General features: G+C 37.8%; 1 long non-coding RNA gene across 1 annotated transcript in view; it reads left to right on the forward strand.

Moving 5' to 3' along the window:
* Positions 1-25,221, forward strand: part of LOC103028258 (uncharacterized) — a 33,313-nt gene extending 8,092 nt beyond the window's left edge. The window contains exons 4-5 of the long non-coding RNA XR_452999.4: positions 11,163-11,285; positions 23,713-25,221. This is a non-coding gene — a long non-coding RNA (uncharacterized LOC103028258). The remainder of the gene's footprint in view (positions 1-11,162; positions 11,286-23,712) is intronic.
* Positions 25,222-27,533: the final 2,312 nt, after the last annotated feature.

A 27,533-nucleotide genomic window follows, 5' to 3' on the forward strand; every position in this document is an offset into this window, starting at 1 on the left:
AAATTATCTTATTAGATACAAGCAATTTAATTTTAAACAATTAACTTTCATTCTAATGTTTTATTGTGTTTTTATTAGCAAACACATTAATTGGCCAGATAAATTATTTTGAACATAAAATACATTGTCTGGGCACCCCTGAGCTCTAAATAAAATAGATTACAAACCTCTGAAATTTAAATTTTAAACGTAAACAACTACTTTAAATTACAATAAACAAACCATTAATAATAATGAATTATAATTATGACATGGACAGACGTTTCTAAATACAAAGTTACACTTTTTAACATACAGCTTCCTGCAGAGCACTTTTAAGTTCACTTCTAAGTCATCGTACATTCACAAGCTGTTCTGTTCTGATCTGACCACAAATGTTCAGTATTGTTATTAAGACTAGGCAAACTGAGGGCTTTGTTGGTGTTCTATTGTTAAGGTGTGTTTTTATTTATTTATTTTAATAAATTTAGTGAAATATATTTTTCTATATACCAGGTCAGTGTTTTATGTTCCACTGGATGCCACATGTCCCCAGTGGATAATAGGTCTATTAATTCTTTGGATTAGATCACAGTTAGATCACAGATCACATGTTTAGATCACAGTTGAACTGTGTAACTGTATAACAGTGTGGCCTTGCATATAATATACCTAAACTTTAGACCACATTGAATTCTAAACTGAAGAGCTGCAATTTCCTGGCATTTATCATGAATGGATGGAGGCAGAGAGAGAATGAGAGCACAAACATGTGGAGGCTGTGATGTACCCTTTCAGATCTCTATTATCTCACTGTCTCTTTCACTCAGTCTGACGTCTTTGCTCATCTTACTGTCTCTTCTCTCGTGCGGTGCAGTGACTCTCAGGTCGTGTGCATTTTGCAGGTGTCTCCCAGATGTTGCACCGCTCCATGTGATCCCTCTTTTGGGATTCAGTCTCCTGTTAGCAGATAGGGGCATAAAGGTCCTATCTGAGGCTGGTAACAGCTAAACAGCAGAGCTGGCTGTAATGTAAGGAGCAGAGGAGGTGTTTTCTCTTAGGGACGCCTCTAGCACAGTTGCAGCTGCTTGGTTAAATAAAAGATACTTTGAACTGGTTTATTTGAAGCCAATGCTGCGTTTAAAAAAAGATATGCGGTTCAAGCTGTTTTTTCAGTCTTAGACAGTGTTTATTTTTGAACAGGGAGTAGTTCCAAGTCCTTTAAAATGACCTCCTTGACCATTACATGAAAGGGAGTAATATAGTTATTGCAGTGCTTAACACTGCTTAACACATAGTGAAGCAGGGAAGTGAACAGCATTGTAAAATACTGTGTATTGGCCTGGCCTTCCTCATGAGCTCCTTTTTCACTTGATCAGCAGGCACTCGATCAGTTGATATATCTGCAATGTGAAGTAAGAACTCAGTAAGAACAAGAAACAACTAAAGAAACTCAAGTATAGCATAAAATATATGACCAACTGGATGCTTCTTGACTTGTATTACTCTGTGGTGAGCACTCCATTAGCTTAACATATGCTTGCGGCTGATAATTCATTGTGTTTGAATGACATCATTTGACCCTTATCGCCCTGTGTTAGTCTCCTGCCCATAAATTCCACTGACCCGGAGCACTCTGACTCAGTGACTTGATAAGCTCTAGAGGTTTTCCAGGCCCTCAATAAAGAGACCACTTTTTCAGCACCCTAGTCAGATAAAATGCATGCAGCTATTCCTATTGTTATCCACTAAGGAATGTCTGCCACACAAGCTATTTAAAGACAACACAGACACAAATTACTGTCTGATAAATCTTTGTCTGAAAATGTACTTCATTTTGTCTTCATGTGGTCAATTGTGCATTATTAGAGATAAATGCATATTGTTACTGTCAAGCAAAAAAATATAGCTCTAAAATAGTGACTTTAAAGTAGAAGAAAAGAATCTTCAACTTTGAATGAAAGTTAGTCTATTTTTTTTTTTATTTTGGAGCATTCCATTGGACCATTTATCATGTAAACAAATTTAAAGATACCATATTTCCACAAGTACTGTTTTTGAACAGGTTTTCATTTATTTTGATACTTTCTTTTACTATTAAATACATTTATTTTTTTTATTTCAAAGCTAAATCAGTCACATACTACAATTTTATTTTATTTTATTAAATACATTTTAAACATTCTGTTTCACTCTTACCTTTTTTGTTGCTGAAATAAATATAATATAATGTTAAAAATAGTGCACCACTATTGGAGGTGCTTTTCTTAATTTAGCAAGTAAAGTATAGAAGTGAGTGGTTTGGGATGCAGACATGGATTTCACTGGAGAGCAACTGTTGTAAGACGAGCTTTGTCAAGACAGCAGAACAGCCGCAAGTGCTGTGTCTTCTTTTGCCCATGTTAAATGTCATTACTGCAGTGCTGCTGTTAAAGTAATTTTGCTCCATGTATTGTGTAACATTGACTCTTTGCTTTAATGAGTGCAAGTGAGACAATAGCTTAAACTAACATTACAGCCTGTTACTACAGACTTTACTTTGCTCTATATTGGTGCAGAAATATATGAGCCAACTATTTACTCCATATCAGTGTGCCTTTTAAAACGGAGTTATTTTTGTCTTGTGACAGATTAATGTCTTAAAGTGTATACTAGTTGTTTTAAAGAGAAGCTTTATTGATATATTGAAACATTAAGAATAATATTCTATTTTTTGTAACTTATCATGGTAAAATTATTCTTAATTGAGAACACATACAAAGACAGTTCATTTAGAATGTTGAATAAAATAATTGTTAGATTAATCACATAATAATAAAAAAATGTTAGATTAGTCTATTTTAAAAAATCCTCTGGTGCAGCCCTAAGAGATTGCACTCTGTTAATTTGTTAGGCACTACAGGAATTGTTATGTATTTTATTTATAAGGATTTATGGAACATTGAAAAGGAAAAGAACAGTAACAGACCTTTTCTAAGTAATGTAAACACTACAATCAAAAACATCTATGTAGTTTATAAGCTATGCATTTACTGCTTTAGGTTTGAAGAATTCTCCAATCCAGGTGAGAGATGAATACCTATATGCATTTCATGTTTGGTTTACATTGAAAGTACTTGGCATTAACTTTTTGTCACTGGAAATGGCTTTTTAAATTGTGCATGAAGAAAAAGCTGGCATCTTTAAGCCTGTGTTTGTTTGGGTTTTTAGGTAGTGGATTAACGGTATCCTCAGTCTGCGGGGCAAAGTTGTATGATGGAGCTGGCTGTTCCAGCTTGGGCCTCCGTGCCTGCAGACTGGGACCGCTCCATGGGTCGGCCACTGCTGCATTGTTGGCAGGGGCTCATTTGAATAGCTCTTTAGTAGTTTGTGTGAGCAAGTCAGCGCCATTTGCATTTGTTCCAGTCACAAAGGTTTACAGGTCAATAGAGACAAGGCTTGAGAAGAACTAACGTGCAGAGGAACGCTCTCTCCTTTCTATTCACCACTTCATCGTGAAAGCTCTTTCTGGCTTTGACTTGGTTGTCACTAGAAGAAAAATGCACAGTTCTCACTAGTGCATGCATGCATGTGTGTGTTTGTGTGGATGTGTGTGTGTTTGTGCACAAGCGCGTGCACACTGGAGCATGTGTGAGCGTTTACATGTGTTTGCGCTGAAACACGTCAGATGTCTGGAGAGTGATTTACTCCCTGTTGGGGATAAGATGGTCGAAAGGGGCCCATCTAACCCTTAGCCAGTGCTGAGAATAATTTGATTATCACACCTCAGCATGCCTATTAAGGCTGCTCATGTGTGTGCATGTATGTGTGTGTTCGTATGTCTGTGTTGAGGGAGAGAGCGAGAGAGGGTGAAAGAGGGAGCATACCTGATTAAGTGGACCCTATTCAGAAGTGTTTGTGTGCAGTTTGAATGGCTGCAGTGCTGACACACAGCTTCTCAGACACGCAGACGTAGACACAACCTGAAGATTCAGGTCCTCGTAATTAATCCCACTGTGAGCACTGTCCCATTCCATAGAGCTTTGATTCTGTGCCCTCCATATGTCTTCTCTCTCACGGCTTTGTTTTGTTTTGCTTTATTTTACTGACACATTTTTGCCAGCAATCATTTATGTAAAACTTGTAGTCTTTAAAGTCTGTTTAATAAGTTGATTTTAGAACAACACTAATTTAACAGTTTCTGTGGCCTATGCTGATATTTGATAAAATATCAAATAAAAAAAATCCATTTATTTACTCCTTTGATATAATTTTTAATCATCTGAATTAAGCAGGATGCTTTTCTGAGATTTTTTTTCTCAAAATCCTTTCGTCCACTAATTGACGTCACCACATTCTGTCCAAAAAATGCTTGAAATTTAAGTGATTTTGTTTATATGTAACTGTGTTTGTGTGTCTGTGTTAAGCATGGCCACAGGAAGGCAGTGTGTGTCCCTATGTTGCTGCAGTCCCCTGTGGCTGTCGCGGATCTGCTCTCTCAGGGCCAGACGTGTGAAACCCCGCACAAAGGGGGGCTCCTTTATCTGCATGCATACTACATAAAGGCTGCTTTTGTTATGGCCTGCATGCTCATGACTGTTGGCATCTATAGCACTCCCTGGCCACCCCTCCCCCGAGCTGCACTACAGCGTATAGTGCTGTCTGCTGGGGACATTGGAACCTGGAACAGTTCATGACAGTAAGTTTCAAACAGTGCCAGCTGTCAGCTATTACTGTGACGCATCAGGATTTTTCGTATCAAACATTTTCATATTGATATATATTTTAGTGCAGTTATGCTTTGCTCAGGTTCTTAGTTTAAAAAGTGTTAAAAACCTTCTAAGCCTCAGTTTTATCCTTTTTTCTTATACATTTTTTCGGTGTAATACAGTGTCAGGAGTAGACTTTCAACAAATTATTATTAATTCTATTTGAGAATGTTGTGTTTCTCAGTTTTCTTGCTTGTTTTGTTTTTACATAATTGGAATCCAGCAAGAGCAGGTGATTGACAATTAGTAAAAAAAAAAAACATATCACAGATCATAATTTGTGTGTGCATAAATATATAAAAATATATCCACACAATGAAATTGATCATTGGATTTTTCACCAGACCAGTACATCTTGATGTTAATAATGCCCCTGTGTATAGAATATTAAAGAAAAAATGTTTTGAGACATATAATTGTATGTTCTGGAATCCTAAAGGTTTTTGTATCAACCACATTGTAGCATGACATTGTTTTGTTGCTGTTATGTGACATTGCACATTCTTCAATTTAACTATTAATAATTATAATAATAATATTTTTTGTATGTAACGCACTTTATATTTAAAACAAATCTCAAAGTGCTACGCAGCAGAAGCATCACTATAAAACTAGACAACTACCTAAAATATCTTTACACACCATAAGATAATCAAGAATCATAAGTTCTGCTTCTGTTGTACATGCACACATTCCCCTTCAGCAATAAATTAAGTAAATAGACCAATATAAGTATATACAACTTAATACGTATATTTTACTTTACATATAAGTAAAAATCACTGTCATGCCAAAAAATTAATTTCTGCTTTTGTCCTTTATATTGTGTCCATATTTCATGGTCAATGGACTAAGAGAAATGCTGCAAAATGTACACTCTCTTCCACTGAAAGTTAAAAGGGAGTTTCTCTTTTTCCTTTAAACTTGTACTTTGGAGAGTTTTTGCTTTGCTTTTATCAGGAGAAAAAGATTTGTTTTTTACCATGTTTCATACTCCGATACAGACAACTTCATATTAATTATAAATTCCACCTTATTCATATATTGTTCATTTTCAATACCAGCAACTAACATGAACAGAAGCACGTATTCTTATAGTAATCCTCTATTTTGGGCTTCAGTAGGTGCATATTAAGCTGCAGTGCGGGCGAAGGCAGAGGCACAGGAGACAGACTAGTATTACCCTGCGCTTACCTCATCCTATTAAAGGTTGTAATTCCCACAGGGAGAGCACTTGCCAAAGACAATTAAAGAAAATAAAAAAAGCGGCAGTAGAATGATATGTTTGCAATTACACGTCTCCTCGGCTGACCTATATCATCCCTTTAAAATGATATTTAATGGGGTTAATACCCTTGGGCAAGAATGACAAGTGCAACGTACTTGTAGGAGTGGTGGTAGACTTTCGAAAGGTACCCTGTAAGTTATGTTCTGCCTTTCTCACATCAGCTTTTTGTCTTGCAATTAATACAGGTGAGGGCAGAGTCATGTATTAATTTAAATTACAGTGTTGCTGTTGCTTGCAACACAGGTTAAATTATGGAAAAAAAAAAAACTTTGCCTGAGATTTGCTTTATAATTTGTCAGTCTTCTGTTTTCCGATGTCCTCTGCACGTTGCCCTGATTGCAGTCATGTTTAGTTCATCCCTCAAATCATTCTTTTGGCGTGTTGAGTCTTTATTGCCTGAACTGAAGGAGGATTGGACTGGAAAGTCGTGGGTGTGGGTCTCTGACCTCCCTGTAAAAAGTATTGGAGAGCGTTTCCTGTGTGCTGTTCCCCAGGGGCAGTTATAAGACCGTGGGCAGAAGGGGATTGGGTGTGGAGGGCTCGGCTGGGGCAAATCCTAGAAGTCCTGTCCAAGCCGGCAGGTTGTGACGTGGCACATGTGAGGACAAGCTGCAAAGGCCTGGAGCCTTTTAAGGGCCAGTACCGTTCTCCCCGACACACACACATATGCCTCCCACCCTGGCCGGCACGCAGGAGATGAAAAAGGTTCCATGTTAAATAGTTGTTGTCGCCAGGAGACCAGGATGGACAGGCGCCTTGGCGTGACAGGTAGATCAAAATCAGAGCAAAGCGTTTTTAACGTGACCCTCCCATCGGCTATTGCCTTTGGGATGTGCTGGTAATTAGTGTTGCATATAGAATCAGAAGGTAATAAATAACACTTTGAAGGAAGAATTATATCCAAGGAAATTAGTTTCTGATATTTTTGTCAAGTTATTTTAGTTTTTTATTTGTCAACTTCGAAACATGTCAGCTTTATTATATTAACTAGATTCTTCCAATTTATTTTTTAATGTGGATAAACAAATTGTTTTAAACATATATTTAAGTCTACTTGTGACAGTTATGGTTAAATAATTTAACTCTATGATTTTAAAGCTCCTAAATAGTTTTAAGGGTCCCAGTAGGGTTTTGTTCTTAAGTAAATATTTGCACAGCCTTTTGTCAGAATAATGACTTGTGTGTTTGGAGTTTCTGGAGTTACTTAGCACTTTCCTTTCCCTTTCAGTGCTATATGTATTTTATTATATATATATATTGTATTTTATATACATACATTAATTGATTAATGAAACGCCGTTTGAACCTTTTTTAACTGAGAGCATAAATTACACTAAATCATCTGCATCTACATTATCTTTAGCTAAATTAAGCTTTTCTCTATGTCTCGTAGAACTGAACTATAAACTATGCAATATCTGCATGTCCTTTGGACAGGTCAGAGTTAATGAGTGTGAGGGATAATGCCCCAGAATCCTGCTCCTCTCCTGAAGCACAATGTTCTCTGTAGAATGTTCCAGAGACTCAGCCGTGTCGCAGAGAGCCACGGCCGGCGCTTATTAGGTGCATTGAGCAGTTACTGTGGATTCTAGTTTGGATAAATATTGTGTGTGTATCTGTGATTTTTAACAATTGTTTTTTCCCTTTTTAAGGTGAGTAATGTTCTAAGAAAATAAATAAAAAGATTAGGTTTCTGTGATTTTCCTACAGGAAGGTTCATCTACACACACCATAATTTATGACAGCCAGGAAAGAGAACTTAAACTCGTTTAAATCATGTTACACCATTTCTTTAATTTATTGTTTAGTTCTTTCTTCTATCCTTACCACATAACTATTATAGTTATTATAATTTAATTGAAATGTTATATGCAGAATGTTTCACCTCCTCTGAAACTGCAGTTAAATCTGTATTAGCAACTTGTTATTTTGCACTCTTAGTAAGAACAGGTAAATTAATATGTATTGCATATATTATCATTTTAAATGTAATGTATTATTATTAATATTAAACCATTTTTATATACGGGATACATATTTTGTTAAATGAAATTTCCCCTCTATAACACGCAAGATTTAAAACTAGTGAATGATTTAAAACCATAATTAATTTATTTGTTCCAGCATTTTTGTCTTTACTAATATGCCTGAAATGTTAATTGTTCATTTAGAAAATTATAGTCAGATATAAGACTGAATGTAGACGTTTACATCAACAAAAAAAAATAATTGTGGAATCAGTTCATCATGTGTTCGAGGTTGTTTAACTTCCTAAGAAAAACTGTATTTTTAGGGAATGTAGATCAATAATACATTTTTATCAACATTTCATTTTTAATTAGATACTATTAGGGTCAGTTTCCCAGACAGGGATTAAGATTAGGCATAGACTATATTTTCTTTTGAATGGAAAATATTAACTTCTTGTAAGTGTCTTCTCTAAGGATGCTTTAATTACATGTATATGTAACCACTATTGTTTATTTTATTTTAAAGAACTGTAATTATTGTCCCAAACATCTATTTTTTGCTGTTAAAAAATGAAGGTAATTACTAAAGTAATTACTAATATAACTTTTTTCATTGTTACATTTTGAGAACATTTTAAGATTAAGCCTTTTTTCCACATTGAAACTAGTTTTCCAAGTTTTGAAACAAGTTGTAATCATTTCGGCTGTGTTTAATTTTTTTGCATATGTGATTTAGTAGTAATGCCATGGGCAATCAAACGAATTTCTCAAGCCATAAAAGATTATTATGTTGTCTGGAAAGAAAGGAAGTAGATCAATTTGTAAAAATGATAAATGATTTCTGACAACCCCTCACTTTTTCCCAGGCTTTATCACCGAGGGTGTTTTTGTTTTGCAAGAGAGATTTTGAACAGAAATCTTTTTTCTCTAATGATAACTTCATGTACTAAAATGCACATCTGATTCACGTGTATATTAAAAACTTGGGTGCAGTAGCCTTCCTTTTTGATGAAATGAGACTTATTTCTAAAATATCACATTTTTCTCTTCTTCAGCACTAACACTATGAGCCTTTGCTTCCACTTTTTCTCTCTCGAATAAAAGCTTCACTTTTATTTCATTGTTGTATCTGTTAGACATTAACTAGTAGTGGCTTTTGAAATGGACAGATTCTCCTTGAATTATAGAGCCCAAAGTAGCATTAATTACAGCTTAATTTGTGGCTTGATAAGAGTTTTCTAGAGTTAATTTCATATGATTTATATTTAATTTATTAATGTATATTTTTACTTTTTTGCATGTTCTCAAAATTAAATAATAATGAACACAGCACTTGATCGTACTGCTGATGTTTTTACTATTGTTCTTTAATTTAATATATCTAAATGAATAAATATATATGTTGTGCTAACTAATTCACGGCAGACTGGAGTTCAGTGTTCGTGTATTGGCAAGGAAAAAAAAATCACTGATGAATAATTTTACTTATTAAAATATATAAAATGAATACATTTTAAAAGTATTCAAACCTGCCACATCACAGGAAAAAAATGCCTCTGCTTTAGTTATATAGTTAACTCCCACTCAGTTCTGTGAGTGTGTTCTCTGAAAGCAGAGTAAGTGTGTGTCCACTCTGTCGGTGAGTAGTGAGACGTTTTTTTTTTTTCTTCAGTGCAGAGCTGGCTTTAATATTTCTCATAATTCATAACATCACTGTTCGTAAATTCTTAGCCTGCTTGCTCGGACATAGAGCTTCAGGTTCATCAGAAGTGACCGCCATGTTCTCTCACTGTCCTCCATTTTGTAATTTCAGCATTTTACTTCAGCCCTGCCCCACCCTAAAAATGACTTGTCTCCATGCCAGTTGATCCTTAATAAATACACCAGAATACACCAAGTCTTTTTTCTTTTACTGCAAACTCTTTTATACATATGCTGAGGAATATCAGGCTGCACCTTTTGTAATTAATTTAAGACTTTTGCTGCTTCGTAAATTTTTACTCGAACTCCTCTGAATGTATTTTAGATCAGATTAAAACGAGCTTTAATTTTTATAGGAAAACATCTCTAGCTTTTTTTCTTTGCAAGTAGAAGTTCAAATGTGCAGTTTTAGTATTAATGGCTCATGTTTTAGCTGATTTGGCTGATGGGTGAAGTAAGAGCAAAAACAAAAAAAAAACTTAAAATGGTTGTTAATATACAGGGGCATCATTTTCCAATAGTAATTCTAAAGGTTATTTTTTTATTGTACATATAGTATATTAAACTGTTTAGTATATTTAGTTTTCTTTTGTATTGTTCAGTGTTAACAACTGTCTTCTTTTGATGTTTAAGCATGAATTAATGACTAAAATATCACATATTAAAATCAAATGAATGCAATTACTTACTTATTTAATATAAATAATTGGAAAATTCGTTGTGTTTTTTTTAGTACATTTTTTTCACAAATATGTAATTTTTCTTTTTATTATTATTTGGAGTTATTACAAGATTTAATATGGAATATGTGTATAAGATATGTATGTCGAAATATTGACAAAAGTAACAGAATTATCCGTTTCCCAGAAATTATCTACTAAATATTGGAAGTATAAATGATTAAATAGTCTGTTCTACAGCACAAAATTTGTTAATCATTTTATGGTTCTGCTTATCACATTTTATCACATGCATATCAATTATTGTCTTTAAAAGATTGTAATAAAACCAGTGTTTAATTTAACTGAATTTACCTTTTTTTTCTTATAACTGTTTTTAGTGTATTATAAGAAAATGTATTACTGTATTATTATTATTATTATTATTATTAATTTATCATGATTATTTTTGTTAAGTCTATGCTTCTACAGTAGTTTATTTAAAAGCCATAAATTAAATGTGCGTGACAGGTGTAAATTGTGTAAGGTCCGTGCTCGGCTTGTATCTTTTTTCAGCGGCGGTGAGGCTCAGGGGTGAGCAGGCTTTTCGCTTTCGGCTCCTAATGGAAGCAGGAGGTCAGGGGCATGCTCTGAGTGACAGTCCTAAGGGGATCACTTCCTAATCCCTATTAGTCAGTGTTTTAGTGGTCTTTACCTACACAAAGCAAACAGCACACTCCCTTTGAATGGGGGCCGGCTTGCTCCCAGTGTAACACTTCTGACCCCAGGGTCACGCCCTTTGTTCCTCTCTCTACAGAGGCTGACCCCAGAGTTCACAGCTGTAATTGAGAAGTCTCACAGGCACGTGCACACGGGGGCCCAGGAGAGACCACCGCCGCCGCAGTGAGGCCGCTACCTCTCCAGAAAGAGGCAGTGAAAGGTATGTGGAAAAAATATTTAAAACGTATAATAAAATTATTTTTTTTATCTTTCTTTTTTAGTAATGCCTTATGTTTCACTTAACCTCTTTATATGAAATATTCAGCACTACAAAATGCAGGCAAATGCCACACATTCACCCTTGATGCTGAACATTAAAAGTTAATTAGATGCTCACCCTTAAAGTTTTATAGCTGGCCTTTGTGACTTTAGTAACCTCTGGTTCAAGTTAATTTTTACATTTGCACACCGTGTCAGAGCCTGATGAGCAATGTGGCATTTTCCCTGGACACTGAAGCTGCAGATCCATGTTTTACTCCCTCCTGCCCTTCTCTCAGAAGCCCACCATGCTTTTGATCTGTTTGTTCAATTAAAAAGTATAAATTTAGGGTAATTTTGAGTGAATTAAATGCCTTAAAACTTTTCCTATCTGCTTGCCAAATTTGTGTAATTACTTGTTAGTTTGTTTGTCACATCTGGAAGTGAAGCTGTCTGCTTTGGATTACTGTATTTTTTTGGTTTTGTACTAATCCACTCAATTTAAAGTGGCAGTGTTGTGCACAGCTGGATTGTGGCCCACATCAAACTTTTTCTCTTAGCAAAGGGCTTTCTTTCTGCACAGATTTAGTGTATATTGCCTTGTAAAAATCACACAAGTTTATTTACAAAGATTTCCCTCAGAAATGTCATTTAAAATAGCGTGTAGCCAGGGCATTAAAGAAGTACTGAAAAATGAAATATCATGTAACATTGTTAAGCTGCCAAATTCTATGTATTTGTAACCTGCATATTTTATTTTAACCATTTTTATTTTTTAGTGACTCATACTCTCATGCAAAAATCTTGTATTGGCACATGTATTATTTTTACTTTTTATAAATGATTTGGAATAAGCTTTTTATACTTTACACTGGCTAAAGTGTAAAGTAATTAATTAACTTTCACTGTAAGTCGATGTAAAAAGATCTTATTGCAAATCATTTTGGAACATTTCTTCACATTAAAACATTCTTTACATTAAAAAATACGTCTGAAAAAAGTGGAAATATGTATATTTATATACATGTGTATATATATATATGTATATATATATATATATCCATATGTGTGTGTGTGTCTACACACTGTGTACTGTACAAATGAAGCTCTGGCAGCCTTTTTGTTTTTGTGAATAATACAGTGTGTATTGCTGCAGGTAAATTTAAAACACACTGTTGATTTAGCTTTAATTTAATTATCTTTTTAACAATTTTTTACATAAAAGAACAAAAAAAAAAGCATGATACCTTTACAAAGGTTATAATTAATTCATATTTATAAGTATGCAATTAATTTAATTTCCTGCTCTGGTTTTTGGTGATCTGCCTGCTGCAGCTCTGCAACATGCATTAAACTTTTTATCTGCTCTGCAAACAATATTGGAAAATTGAAAAAGCCCAGCCATGGTAATTATAGAGTAATGAGACAAGGTTTACCCCTTCTGCACGGAGAAAAGGGCTTTTAAAATTGTAAGAGCCTTTTACAAATGATCTTGGTGGTGACGCATGTAATAACCCTGAAGTTGTGCAGTGAAAAGTATCATAAAGAGCTTGTTATGATTGGCGTCTGATCAGTGAAGCTTCTAGTCCATCGGCCTTATGAACAATATGGCTTATAGAGCCATAGTGTTTGGGAGTTGGCAGCCAAGCCGAAGCCAAAACTGTATCCTCGAGTGAACTTTAATGCAGTGTAAGACACGACACACACACACAGGCCAAGCCCTCTTCCTTCGTCGCAGGTTAAATAGTAAACAAGTAGCAGATGAGGAACAGAGTCCTGCCACTTACACTGCCACTGCTGCTGCTATTACAGTTTGTTTTGAAGCAAGTATTTGTTGTTGTTGTTGTTTTATTCTACACGCTGCAATGGATGTGACCGACTTAGCTGCTGCACACGTGAAGTGAACCTAACTCTTTTCGCCATTTTGCGATTGGTCAAGAGACGTGGCGTGATGTGACGTGGGGGCGTTTTTAGCCCCTGCCAAAATAAGTGCAACATCTCTTGTGCCTTTGTTGCTTGAAAATTAGAATAAAAAAGGGGAGAAGTGCACACTTTTTCGTTTTTTTACCCCTTCGTCCTTTTTGACCCCTTCATCCTTTTTTACCCCTTCGTCCTCTTCACTCTGGCAGCCCAGATTTGGTGGCGGTGTGGTGTGTGGGGCATGGCGTGGTCTGACTCTGTGTAAGTGTGTGTGTGTGTGTGTAAGGGTGTGTGTGTGTGTGTGTGTGTATGGAATGAGTGGTCAGTGCCAGTAGCAGAGATTGAGGGGAGAAAGCTGGGAGAGGAGGCCCGGGATGAGGGAGAGACAGTCTGGGCAGATCGGCAGCCACTCTCTTGCTCTGTGTCCCTTCCGCAGCGTCAAGAGTGTGTGTGTATGCACTTATGCGAGATTGTGTGTGTGAGAGATGGAGTGGGAGAGAGAGTAAGTGAGCGAGAGCTCGTTGATCAGTAGCAGCAGCCTCTGTGTGGCCGTGGTAGGTGGACGTGGAGCAGGCTTTTGTCACAGCGAACAGAGTGCCGAAAGCTAAACATTACAAAGCGTTAACAGCAAAAACAGCAGATCTCTCTCTGTAGTGTTGTGTACTGTAACACAGACAGCTCCATCTATTCTGTGCAGAGCGTATGCTGCACTAATCTTACTCTCTCACGCATATTCTCTCTTTTTACCTTCTCTTTCTTTCTTCTCTATTGCTGTAGCTCCTATTCTTAAAGACATAAAAAAGATTTACTTTTACTTTGCTTTCAACAAAATGATGTGGTTTCTCTTATGTTTGTGTTGTAGACAGTTTCTTTTTCTTTGCTGTTTTTAAATAGCTTAAAAAGTTAGTTTGTTTAAAAGTATAAACTTTTAACTTTTATAGATGCAAACTTTATTGCTTTAATTTTCATACGCATTAATAAATGTATAATATCCTCCCTCCATTTGGCTTTCTGGAGCAGCAGCGGATAGTGAGCAGTAGGGTGTTTGTGTTAGATGTGCTTGCACATGCGCACTTCTGTGTTTTTACATCACAAAATGGGGGATGCAAGGGGATTCTCAGCAACATTGTGGAGAATATTAAGACTCCTCCACTGCGTCATTAGCACACGACACTCGGCAGACTAAGGAAAACTTAAACTCAGTGCTGGAGTGTGGGTTAAATCATACGGTTTTCGTTTGAATCTGGAAAAGAAGGCACAATGTCACAGCGGAGAACGTGATCGGGTTAATACAGCAACCACATAAACCCCTCCTTCTCTTTCCCTGTGCAGAAACACACTTCTCAACCTTGGGCAGGGTGTCAGGTAGGCTGTGCCCTGGCTGTGGCGTGGCTGCAGCTTGTGTGTGTGTGTGTATGTGGCGGCGTCACTGCAGAAGAGTTCTCATTGCAAATCACAGCAGCTGTTTCAGCTCTAGCATAGCGGCGTTCTATCAGCTTCAGTCTGGTAGCAGTTTTGGTGTGTTAGGAGAGGGGTTATTAGTTATTATAGTTCAAAATCTGACCAGCGTTTTCCCCAGGGACATGAGCACACAAAAAGCGTCCAGGCATGGTCCTGGCATCATCCCCAACAATTTGAAACTGGTCACTGAAAGCAAATAGATTGTTTAGTCTTTTCCTCTGTTGCTTTCCCCCCTCTCAGAGCACAGCAGTTGAACTCAACCATCCCTTGTCGGAAAATGGTTCAAGCCGTGCTTTTGTTTTTTTCTTCCCTATATATGGCCTTTTTATGTCAGCAGTTAGTTCCCATTCGCTTGAAGAGTAAAGTACTAGCCATGTACATGCGCATGCAGGCCAAAGTCATCGATACCAAGTTGTTTGTATTGGATTAGTAGGCACAAGTGTAGGCGCAAATAGACGCAAACTGTATTGCAGAGTAAAAGTGTGTGTTTGTGTGTGAGCGAGAGAAAGAGAGAAAAGAGAGAGAGTAGTCCTTGGGAGAACTGGAGTCTGTGTCACTCTTTTCTCCACCCTTTTAACCCCTCCCTCCCTATGGTGCCGTTCCTTCTCCCATGCTTACTGGCTGTGGTGAAGAATTAAAAAAAGAAAAGCTGCTTTGCTCATGTTCTCTGCAAGCTCCCTTATTTCATCATCCTCTTTCTTCCACTTCTCTACCTCCCTCTTGCTACCATAGTACTCTTTTTCTCTCTAGTTTTATCTCCCTCTTCCTCTCTCTCGTTCTGTTACTCCTACAGACTTGGCCGTACGCGAGTAGTAGAACGGGGAGAGCGCTAGAGAGAGAGTGCGAGATAGAGAGCGTGCAGATAAAAAAGACTCTGCTGCTATTTCTACAGTAAGGTCCTCCCCTTCAGGAAGCCTGTGCCAGGAGAAGGAGGGTTTTTTACAACTCTCTGGATTTTAACCCTCTGCCTCCAACCAGTCGCCAAGACTAGTTCCTCCAGTCCTACCAGAAGTTACTTTCCTGGTATTCTTGATCTTTCCTTTGCACAGCTCTACCTCTAGATCTAGCATTTTAGGCTCATGTCTGCTGCTAACTGTTTCGTTTGATTTGCTTTTTATTATTTTTGCAGGTAAAGAGCGGCCTCCATCTGCCCTGACGCTCTCACCAGAATATCGATGTGCTTTGCGGACGCTTGATTTGAATCTGCTGGCTGTGTTTTTGTGCAGATTTGAAGTGCAGGTGTTTGAGGTCTTTGCTCAGGATTCTCTCGGATGGTCGATTGTAGTGCTGAGGTTTGAAAATGGCTGTGGTCTTCCAGCTTGTTGCATGTCTCCGAGTAGGGAAGTGGGAAGTGCCAATAGCTCTATTGCTGAAGCACCGCCCTCTTTCTCTCTTGCGCACACTCTCTGCCTCTCTCTCTCTGTCTCGCTCGCTCTCTCTCCCTTCGTCTTTCTTTCTGGCTCTCTCGCACTCTCTCGCCCTCCCTCTCCTCATGCGCACACATACAGTGCTTCTTTCACACTCCTCTCTCTCTTTCTCTCTCTCTTTCTCTTTCTCTCTCTCTCTGAAAGGAGAGCAGGAGGGCGGTGCAGTGGTGGAGCTTTTTCTGGGACAGGTGCCAATTCTAAACAAAAGACATAAAAAGGCAATGAGTGAGAGATGCCTCCATCGAAAGAAAGAAATATGTTGCATGTTGAAACGAAAGAGCAGATTTGTAGCGGCCATGCGCGCTGGCCTGTGCGTTTGCGTGCACGAATGCGACTGTGTGTTTATTCAGCTGGATGTAAAATTGGACCGTCAGCATGCAATGAGCAAGGAAGTAAGCCAACGAGCGAGGGAGCTGAGATTTGGAATACTTTTTCTCCGTCTTCGCCTCTCTCTCTTCCTCTCTCTTTCTCTTCCCTCACACGCTCTCTCTCTGTCCACTGAAGGCATTTCAGGCACAGGGGGGTGTGTGGATTGGGGGTTGGATAAAGGGGGAGGGGGCTCAGTTTTCAGCCTGCTGAATTATTCATAGGCCCGAGCCAATGCTGTGAGCGGACTGGCTGGATCATTAGCATGCAGCGGACATTCTATTTGTCTGTTTGCTAACATTCCTCATTCAAAGACTTGTTAACTGCCAGACGGGCCGACACACGCGCCTCCCAGGCAAACCTCATGGCCTCCTATTGTGGCAGAGGCCTGCTTGTCCCAGGCCAGGGGTGGGGGACAGGCATGTGGCCCAGCGCTGGGGGCTGCAGCTGGGGTAGAGGGACTGGCTCAGCCCCCTCTGGCCTGCCTTCTCCAGTCCTCATGCTGGCTCAGAAGAGCTGACTGCCTGCGTTCTCGTTCTCCCTCGTTCTCTCTCTTTCTCTTTCTCCTCAACGCAGGCCTTCAGTAGCACCAGCACTCTGGAATGCCTCAGTCTACTCATGCTTTCCTCCTTTGTGTGGTAAGTTATTTATCTACATGGCTTTTGTCTGATATTTATGGATGCTTTCTTCATGAATTTGCACGACACGGGTCTGTTTGTGTTTCGATCACTTAAATTTTTACTAAACTTAAGCACGTGCGCCTAAGATTGCTTGTTTCGTAATGGTTTTAAATAGCTTTTTTATTCGTAACTTACCACCTTATTTTAGGTTTTAGGATTTTTATTTATTTATTTATTTATTAATTTATTTTGTTTGTTTTGTTTTGTTTTACAAATTTGCATCACTGAGACGTAAACCCAGACACAGGGACAGTGCAAATCAAATTCAAATTCTGTGCTATGAAAATGCTGTGAACCGCAAGCCTTTTTTTTAACAGTACTGTGTTAAGTTTGCAGATTTCTGAGCGCTTTGAATATGAAACTTTGCCTGACTTAATGCTGACGTGCAAATCAGACAGGATCTTTGCAGACAGACTCGTTTGGTTTTTCAGAGAATAAAAGAAGAGAAGGGGGTCCTTTTTGAGGAAGACTCATAAGACTCATTGCAGCATTAAGATCAGGCCAAAACAGTTTTAGTAGGCGTACCTTTCATTTCATAAGGCTGCCTCAAGCACAGGAATGGCCTCTTCTAGAACACCTTGCACACGTCTGTATCCTGGCTTGTTGTTTATTATCTGTTAAAATCTCTATATTGGGTCTGGTGTTAATTTTCGCATTTTCTGGAATTAATTAATATTTGTGTTATCGATTATCAAGATTTTTATGATGTTCATATATACGTGTATATATATTGTATACGTGATTGAAAATCTATATGCGTAAACATTTTACTTGCAGTATTTTTAACAAAAACAGATTGCTCATATTTTCATAGTGATTAATTAAATTGTGGCAGGCCTTTATTTATAATTGTGGACTTGCTAGATTTATTTTTACTGTATATCTAAATTTGTTACTGTATTTTCCTTCTTATATTAAAAGCAACACTAATAAAGAGCAGTTTAAAATGCATTTTAAACAAATATTTATGCTTTAATCTCAAATGTTTAGGTTTTAAATGTTTATGTGAGGTCAGCTTCTTCGAATATAGTCCACCTGACCTAAAGTTTACAGTATGAGTAGCAATTATTTTTATTCTTTTGTAATTACGCAGCTTTTTATACATCTGCTATTTTCTTTGGGGGCACTTAAGTACTACAATTCTTTTGTGTTTTATTTAATTGCCGATAGCCTTTTTTAAAAACATCTCTTTCAAAATTGGAGATGTGTGGGAAGTCTGTAATTTATTTGATTTAGATTATTACTCTTTGATCAATTTGGTTGAAGAATTAAGAGAAACCTGATCAGCATACCAATACAGATAATCAGATTTGTACACACACCTTCACATACACACACATACCTCACACACATCTCCTTAAAATGTGTTTATTCAGGAACTAAATGATTACGAATTATTTAAATGGCATATGTGGTGGTGCAGTTCTTATCCATGTCATTAAATAAATTACTATTTGTAGGCAGGAAAAAAGCAGGCCTGTTTCACCTGATTTGGTTTATGATGGGCAATTGAGCACTAGAGCATATCAAACTCTGAGAGGGGGGGTGTGAAGTGTTTTTGCAGAGAAGTGGCATATTGGGTTGGCAGTGATCCCCCCTCCACCTTCAGCCTACCCATTTTTTGTGTGGTGAATGGAGCGTTCCAAAGATGGAGCATGGTGTAAGCACAGGGCAGGTGGTATCATCTAAAAGAGGAGGGGTTGGGGACAGGAATTTTAGCTTTTGGTTAAACCTAAGCCTTGATTATTTGCAATTACGTGATGTTTTTGTTTTGAGGAAAAAAGTGAGTAATAATTGGACATTATAAAGTATAAGTTTTACTGTATCAGACGAACGCTTAAAATTGTAATGTGCATAATCTTATATATATTATAGTATAATAATATACATCACATTTTCGAACGTTTAACAAATCTCTGTAGAAAGATGTATGAATCTGATATTTTTTCCTTTCAAATTTTTTCAAAGTGAAACTGCCTTAGTCTCATGTTTTATTCCGTTTTCTTAAACATGTCAGTTGGCAGTGTGTTCATGTGTGTGGAGCGAGACACCCTTCATCACATACAGAGACATACACTCTCACACACCTACACACACTTGCTGCCATGTGACCCTCAAAGGAACTCTAATTCAGCCCTGAATGGAGTTCCCACGCCTTTAGTGTGTGTGTATGAGTATATTTAGGGGGAGGGGGTCTAGACCCTTCAGTCACACACACACAGTCTAGACTGAAGATGGCTCTTGCATTCGGTGCAGATTGAAAGCCAACTGCATGTTGGGAATTTAAATCCAGGTGAATTTGCATACATCTTAATAAAATCATATTTACTGCTGCATTGCAATTGTATTTTATTTAATATGACTCACTATTTCATAAAGTAAAAATAGCTGTTTCTAATTAAAAATAATATTAATAGGCTATAGTCTCTATTGTGTGTGTGTTCGTGCTGATTTCAGTTGCTTAATTTTGAAAACTGGTCAGGCTTCTTAGTGAGGGAACTGAAAAAAATTAAACACTGGTTTGTGGGAGGTTTTATTTGTGGGACATTTTAGATTTTCATCGTATTTAAGAGTGTGTGTGTGTGCGTGCGTACGTGTGTGTGTGTGTGCGTGTGTGTGTGTGTGTTTGTGAGAGTGTTTCAGAGAGAGAGAGAGAGAGACAGATTAGGATTATAATCAATCTGCAATGTCATGCCACAAATATTTTAAACTTTTTGTGTTTGCGTTAACGTGAACGCCCCTGTAATTTTTTTCATATAAAGAACAGTCTTCAAATCTTAGTGAAAGGAAAGGATTTTTTTTACATATGCTTTTGCATTTAGCTGAACAGTTTTTTATATTTATATTTGAATTATATTATATAATATTTAAAATTAACTTTTATATTGCAAATTAAGAGAAAAAATAAAGATCAAGCAAAGCAAAAAATCTTAAAAATGAAAGTTATAAAATAATATAATTTACAATAGTGTAATATCACAATATTAGTCTTCTGGGCACTTTTAAACTAATAAAAAAGAAGATTTAAGATTTTTAATATTCACTGTCTGTATTTGTTAAGCATAATCTGTGTGTGTGGCTTTTTTTAGTCAAAATTTAGACAGATCTGTAAATATACTTGGTAATACTTATGTGTTCATTTTTGTCTTTTAAAAACGCACATTATTTTTTATTAATTTGGCATTTTTATAATGTGAAAAGTGTACTTATGGCAAATGGAACATCCATACGTTTGTGAAATTAAGTCGTCGCACTGAATAATGTCACCAGAGCAGTAATGACTAAAAAACAACATATTTCGAAAATACAAAATAACGGTAACCTGAATATTAGCATTACCACATGAACTGCTATGATTTTATTCTTTAAAATATTTTTTTACTCTGAAGGTCAGATTAATAATTAATTAATCATTGATAAGTGATATTTTTTGTTTTGTAAAATGTTGGGGTCTGTTAGAACTGGGTGGCCAACATTTGTATCACAGTATATTTAAACATTTTGATTAATACATGTACTTTTGACTATGATATGAACAATTAAAAAGTTGATGAAAAACTGCCAAAGATGTCCACAGTGGAAGTCTGTAACTACATTTCATTTTATTTCTACAAAATCATATCACTGTTGTTTTAACCGTTTCTCTCGCAACATGTCTATTGATCTACATATATTATTGTATTATATGTATTATTGCCCAGTTTGTTTTAACATATACTCCCATCATCAACATAAAAACCTTTAGTTTGGTGCCTTTAGTGATTAATTGGGCCAAATTATGTACCGTAAAAAAAAGATCCAGTATCACACTGCTGTTACTAAGATGTTGCTGTGTTACGTCAGTGTGCGTATTGGATTTTGAACCAGTCTGAATCCAGTTTGGTGTTTCTGTGTTGCTATGCAGTTTGCCATTGTGGCAACTCATTGGGACTGCTGTTGCTACTAATCAGATGCTTGAACTAGTAGTTTCAGCACCTGCACTGTAATACGTGTAGAGACACTTTGGGGTCTCCTGAAGTGCAGTGGGTTGTCTTATCGTGACTGGCAGATGACAGAGGGAACGAAGTAACTGTTAATTGCTATAATCATGTTATGACTTCTGTCAGGACTGAAGCTTCTGCGACATTTTAACACGTTTTTATATAAAGACTTGTGACTGAACTGGACTTGTTTGGAGATCAACTTTAAAATGTAATTGCTTGTTAAAATCACCTGGCTAGGTTTGTAATGTGTATGTGTATCTGTGTTATTAAAGTGTGTTTGTGCAGATTTCTTTTTTCCTTTTAGATAAGTAGCATAGGAATGTTATTTATTTGTGGTATTTTTTAATTTATTGCTTTTGGTCTTGTGGCTTTGCAACTATTAAGGCTGCAGGCATTTCTGTGGTATGTGTGTTGTGGAAGTATAAGGGCATGACATTATTGTCTTATCTTGCTAATCTGTGGCTGGGTATGTTAAATGTTCAGTCTATCAATTAATGCTGAAGGATCTTTTGTCCTCAGGCAAATAGGACAGAGTCATTTTTAATAGTAATGACTGCGTGTGAATGAAGCATATTATTCAAATAACAGGCGGTGTGGATTTATCGCCAGACTAATACAGTGGGCAACGTGCATCGCTCTCCGTTGTCGCACAACACAACAAATGAACAACTCTCATTATTAGATGTCAAAGAAGTGTCTGGGCTCCTCTCTGTAACAGAAATCAGTTACATGAAAAAGTGAAAGTGACTCCAGCACCCAAAGGTCAAACGGGGATTAAGGGAAACGGTACTCGAGGGCACTGCGGTGAGCTTGCCTGTTCTGCATAAAAGCCCTATTGTCACGGAAACACTCACTGCCCAGAGCACAGGGCTCCAGTCTTAGAAGCAGAACGCCACCTACTGGATACTGATGGTGTTGCACTGGCTCAATCTCCACCAGGCTCCATAGGGTCATATGAACGACGTATTCAGGAAGGACAATGATATATACATCTGACGTGGACACAATGGCCACATTGTAAATATATAGGATTTGCGTGTTTCGGCTAAAAACTTAAAGACGCTGAGGGATATCTCTACAGATACGTCTCTCTGAGGCTGTATAGGCCACCATTTCTCTGCTCCTCTAAGCTTTCTCTCGCTCATATATTCAGGGATTCATCTTACCCCCATTACCACAAATGACCCAGACATGTGCAATGTGTGCCAGTCCTGTGTCTGGCGCTCTGGAGGTCATGGCATAGCACAGCCATGCCATCTAAGGTTACAGTGCTGCGGGTGAGGAGGGGGGTTGGTAGAGGGGTGGAGCAGGCCTTGCCCTGCAGGCCCTGTGTGGGATAAAAGGAGGCTTCGCATTTATCTCTCAGTCTATTAAAAGTACAGCACAAACAGCTCTCGCTATGCCAAACATTGTTAGACACACTGGCTGTGGCTGTATCCAGAGGGAGTGGAGCTCAGCGCCACATTTAACTCCTCTCACTCCGTCAGGTCTTTCAAGGACACTGAGGAGGCCTTATGATTACTCCCACTGCAGTTTGATGTGGATGGATGATTTGACTTGAGGGATGTTGTTCATTCCGACACTTTATTGTAGAGATGGTTGATTTATTTTTTTTAAATGCCCTTTACAGAGGAGGAGTCTGTATGTTTATAGTGCATGATTCAGAATGTACCGCTCCTCCTCCTCCTACCTGCTTTTCCAATAAAAAGCCACAAACAGGTTGTAATATATCTGTTTGCAGTGAGTAATTAATAATTAATAGCAGTATACACATATATATATATACATATGTGGGGGCATTTAATGTTCCATGATCCACATGTCGTATGTGTATGGGGAATATGCAGTGATTTTTGGTAAGTGCTGCCATAATTTTTGTGTGGTAGTTCCTGGTAGCATGTTTGTGTGTGACGTGTATGTGATTGTGTATTTAGCTGTCTGTGCGTGTTTTTGTATTTATGTGTGCATAATGAATGTGTGTGAGTCAGTGCTGCGGTAACAACACACTCTCGTGGGGCCTGTGGTAGTATGACTAGGCTTCGTGTGTGTGTGCCTCCCCCCCTCCGCCTGAGGTAAACCACAATGTAGCCCACACTCTCACTCATACGCACACACACCACTACCTCCTTAGCCTTACCACAGACCTCACGCCAGCTGGCCTCTTATTAATCATACGTGCGTATACACCGTGCGCGTACCTGCCGCTCTGTCTACTGCAGCTCACCTGTGCGCCAGTGCGTCACGCATGTGGGACCTCAAGCCCTGAAGCCTGGTACCCTCAAGCTGGCTCCAGCACAGCGGAACATGCGGGCCAGTGGCAGTGCGATGCAGCCTCCTGGCTGCCCTTAAGGACAGAGGTGCTACGCGATCCTCCTTTAGGCTCACTGAGCAGAACTGTAAACAAGAATGCCATTAATAATGGAGAAAGCTGAAGAAATATCACACCACACAATGCAGCCAAAGAGAGTGAGAGAAAGGGAGTGTCACTACTGTGTTGACTGTGCTACATGTAAATAAATACGTTTACATTGCTCTCTCTTTCTCTTCCACAGATGGCCTGCAGAGAAGCAATGGTTGTTTTGTACACAAAAGCATGGCCCTGATGAAGAGGAGCTCTGATGTGAGGTGGTATTTTTATAGCATTAACGAGGACACCTCAGAAAACTGAGATTTTGTTCACATTATTTCATTGTATTCTCAAGAAAATAACAATGAAGTGTGAGAAAAGTGCTTTTTTCCAATGTGAAATTTGTCACATATGATACTCATTATTTGATGTGTATTAAGCTATGTACAAATCTCATAACAATTACTCAATTTAAGTATGATGTCAGTTTTATTTATCAGTATATCACAATGAATTAATGCCGTTTTTAATGCGCTTTATTAAGTGCGTATATTGTAGCTGTCCAATGAAAAACAAGTAGCTCTTCTTGACTATTTTTACAACATAATTTGAACACACACTGTTCCTTACACTGTGTAAAAATATTTCTAAATGAATGGACCAAGAGAAATTCTCCAGAATGACCTGAAATTATTTATTTGTTACATTAAAAGCTAAGAAGGTTCGATCTTCCTTTTGTAAAATTTCTATTTTGGAGATATGTTTTTCATTGGACAGTGAGAATATGTGCATCCCGGTTTTGCAGGACATGTAGCGTTGTAAACATCTCATTATATATGCCACACATACACTAAATAATTCTTTAAAGTGAAAACGTCACAGTGTATAAATGTGTATTTACACTATTTATGCAGTGTACTGTACATGTGGTACTGTACAATTAGAATATAACATCTTGTCGTTTGTGCATTGCCACACTTCGTTATGTAGTATACTGAACATGTAGCTCTGTTAAAATGCTTGTCTGTTTTCTGACATATGAAGTTGAAGAACGGAAGCTTTTATCCAGCAGGAGAGAGACACAGTCCTTTGGGGTGAGGTAGTAGGTTGTATAGTTTTAGGGTTGAGCCCTTGCTGTGAGATAACTATACAACTTACTGTCTTTCCTGAAGTGGCCGTAATCCCATCAATCAAGACAACCCGGGCCAGTGAAGAGCCTCAACACAAAAGCGTAAAGAATTTAGTGAATGTCATGCTGGTAGCTGCAGGTACACTTCAAAAAACGGCTCCAAAAAGGATTCTTTGGAGCGATGCCATCAGATAATCGTCAAAGGGTATTCTTTTGAACAGTATTTTTTGAAAATGACATGTAAAAGCATGAAAAAACTTAAAGTAACATAGCTTGAGGGTTTTATACCAATTACGTTTTCACTATTACTAGATATTTATGGCAAACAAAACATTTTGGAAACCATAATGTGTGTGTATGAATACATTAGGATTTCTTCTTATATGGAACATAATACAGTAATGGCAAACAAACTAAACAAGCTGAATATTCTGCATCATGTTGAATGAGTGGTCTAGTCTCTGCACTCTAAAAAACAGAGGTACGATATGAGTACTTTTTTGTACTCAGAGGTACACTCTTCATGATTGTACCCTCAAAGGTACAATATTGGTCTTTACAGGGTCAAATTTGTTTCCTCTGAAGTACAAAGTCATTTCTAACAGAAATAAGTACAAATTTGTACCATTTAAGCTGCCAAAGGGTACATTCAGTATTCTGTATCACTGTTCTAATAAACAATATATATTTTAATTGCACATTTTTTATTTGAAAGCCAGACAATTTTGGATCATCAAGTTTTTGAGCCATATTTAGTTGATGATAATGTTTATAATCTTTGTAATCTTTACTGGCACAAAAAAACATGGGTACAAAAAAGGACTTTCACTAAAAGGTACTTTTTTGTACCTCAATATAAGGTACAGCCCCAGCGACAAGCTTTGTACTCTTTTAGGTACAAATCTGTACTTATATTTCTTAGAGTGTGGTGAGCACTGTGAAACAGAGAATGCCAAACAGATCTTCTTTGGGTTCTGCTGATGTTTACCCATTTCTGAGCCCAAATGAGATTCACTGCACAGCAGGGAAGCCTCTCTCTGATGTTCGTACAGGGTGAGGTAGTAGGTTGTGTGGTTTCAGGGTCGTGATTTTGCCCCATCAGGAGATAACTATACAACCTACTGCCTTCCCTGAAGGGCAGCAATACAGCACTGGATACCAACATCAATAAGGCACCAAGCCAGCCCAGTCGCTGAGTAAGTAATCATTCATTTAATGAGTTTTAATGTGTTTTTAACGTTATGTTTTTTGGCTTGGATTTTTATGTCACATTTTGTAGTGTGAGCTGCAGAACCATAATAAAGATATGAACAGAATCTGTTGCCTCTCATTCTGCTTTTGTTGGAGTAACTGTCTATACTGTCCAGGGAATCCGTTCTAATAGATTTTGGAGAACTGCTGTGTGTATTTGATGGAATGTCTGTGAAGTCAGGATTTTGGATGATCACCACCTCAACTCCTCACCCCATCCTGGATGTATTGGCTAGAGCACAATCTTTCCAGAGAACATTCCACTGCTCCACATGTTGGGGCTTTGTTCAGCCCATGCCTGGCATTAGGCAAAGTGCCATCAATGTTATTTTTATCTTTTTTTAGTTTTATTCTATAAACGGTAGTTTGCTGAAGGGAATTAACAAGCTCGTTTGGCCTCTTTCTGATGGTAGATGACATACTTGGACATCAGCTGTTGCAGGAGGTACCTGTAGATTCCATGATGATATTTTATCACTGGAGACTTCCTTACTTATCGGATCTGTCCCATGGCTGACCATGTTTGTAGCTGTTTCAAGTGTTTTTGAACTGGCCATGGTGATGCCGCTTATATCAACAATTGAACAAACCAAACTAGAAATTGTGTGAGGTTTTAAGGACAACCTTCCTCCAAAAATCCTCTAACAATTTTCTAATCATCTGCCACTGATGTGCTGCACCCAATTCTCATTTTAGACTTTTCTAAAGGTTTATTTGTCATATTACCTCCATATTTCAGTATTGTTCAAATTAAGCACAACTGTCCATATTTGTAAATATGCTAAAAATGTAAATGTTGAACACTGCAATGCTGTTACTGTTCTAGAAAAAAAAAACACTGGTTCTTCGTCTGGCTATAACCCGGCGTGTGAGACCTTCATACTGGCCAGTCTCCAGCACAGCATCCAATCCTGTTCCCTTAAGCATCTAGTACATAACTATCCCTTGCCTTCCCCGGAGCTGCTGGTACTGTAAATAAAATATAACCATGGCCTCAGACAACCATTAGTCTGTGTTAAGAGAACAGCTACATGGCTGTAGGCTGACCGGCCTTTTACTGCTGCAGAATTTATGGGCGCTGGCAGGCATCCAGTGGAGGCTTGCAGATATTGGCACTCGCACAAGAAGAGAGAGCTAGAGGGCTAGGCCAGAAGTGACAACAGTGACCCAGGCTCATGGTAACCCCTTATTGTCCAGGAACACAATATGAGCAAAATACTGGGACAAACATTTGTTCATTCATATTTTTTTGTAAAATCAACGATGTTAATAAAAAACACTGTCTTGCTTCTGTTGGGGTATTAATGCCTATTATTCAGGAAGTCCAAGGCTTTCTACTGGATTTTGGAACATTGCTATGAGGATTTGATTGCATTTGGGATGTTGGATGATTGTCACTTCACCTCATCCCTAAATAATGGATGAAACAACTTAATACTGGAAGATTTATACCCTTCTAGCCCACACCTGGCAGTAGGCATGGCAAAACGTCTCTACACGGATCAGCTGTGTACATGTGTGCATTTTCAAACCATATGATAGCCTAAATAAATGCCTGTAAAGGGTGGCAATTGTTTTTGGTTATGAGTCTGCACAAATTATATGTATTAGGACCATACATGTATAATGTACTAGAGACCCAGACT

Source organism: Astyanax mexicanus, chromosome 2 (assembly GCF_023375975.1).
Source record: "Astyanax mexicanus isolate ESR-SI-001 chromosome 2, AstMex3_surface, whole genome shotgun sequence".
NCBI classification, from domain to species: domain Eukaryota; kingdom Metazoa; phylum Chordata; class Actinopteri; order Characiformes; family Acestrorhamphidae; genus Astyanax; species Astyanax mexicanus.